Below are 948 nucleotides of genomic sequence, written 5' to 3' on the forward strand. Positions count from 1 at the left end.
AGGAGGCCAAATTCTACTGGAGACATCTGTCAGAAGCCCCAGGGCATATGTGCATAAATAAAATACAGAGACAGACGTGGAGGACAACCTCTGGTCCCAGCATCTGGCATGCCGCTGCCTGACCTTAAGAATTTGGACTGGAGGGCACCCACCAGCATGTGAACCATTTCCTGAGGTATTCATGGGTTTCAGTTGGATGTTGAAACGATTCACAGAGCCCAGAAACATAAGGAAATATACTCAAGGGATGAGTGGGTGGAAAATAGCACTGAATGGCATCATGGAAGTGTTGGATATTTAAGGCATCATCAATCGCCAACTCCCTGGATTCTGTCTGATATTAATTCTTCTAAAACACATATTCCCACATACAAAAATGACCAAGGACTTTGAGGAGGTTGATTAAGAGTCATCAGTGTATAAAAAAGAAATGTGCTTTGGAGAGTGTGAGGTAATGGAGACACTGTGGGGTGGACTTGATGGTTTCAAGGAACTCTATGCCACTCAGTGTCTGACGCACAGGTTATATGGAAGCCTCAGTCAGGGCAGGAGCAATGAAGGGCTGGAGGGAGAGAATATGGGCTCAGAAATGCTGGTCTTTCCATTGACCATTCACAGACACCGCCTAGGAAAAGTGCTCTGTAATTTTAGACTAGCACACAGATGAGTTCAAAAGAAGAATTCTAAGGCCCTACAATGGCCTGCAGAAACAAAAGAACCTCTGTTTATAAGCACAGGGCTCCCTCATATGCAAATCATTCTTCAGGCACTGGGTTAAAATTCCAGCCTTGGGCACTGAAGGCTATCAGTTATCTCTGTCAGGGCTGTAGTTCCCCTGGGAATGGAGCATTGTAGTCAAAAGATGCTATTGCTGTGTGTTCTCCTGTGCCTGGTGACAGTTCCCCAAGGTGAGGGTCTCAGATATCAGTGTTGAATCGATGGGGATGG

Source organism: Echinops telfairi, unplaced genomic scaffold, assembly GCF_000313985.2.
Source record: "Echinops telfairi isolate 266 unplaced genomic scaffold, ASM31398v2 ScPeMD7_66;HRSCAF=263, whole genome shotgun sequence".
Classification (NCBI taxonomy): Eukaryota; Metazoa; Chordata; class Mammalia; order Afrosoricida; family Tenrecidae; genus Echinops; species Echinops telfairi.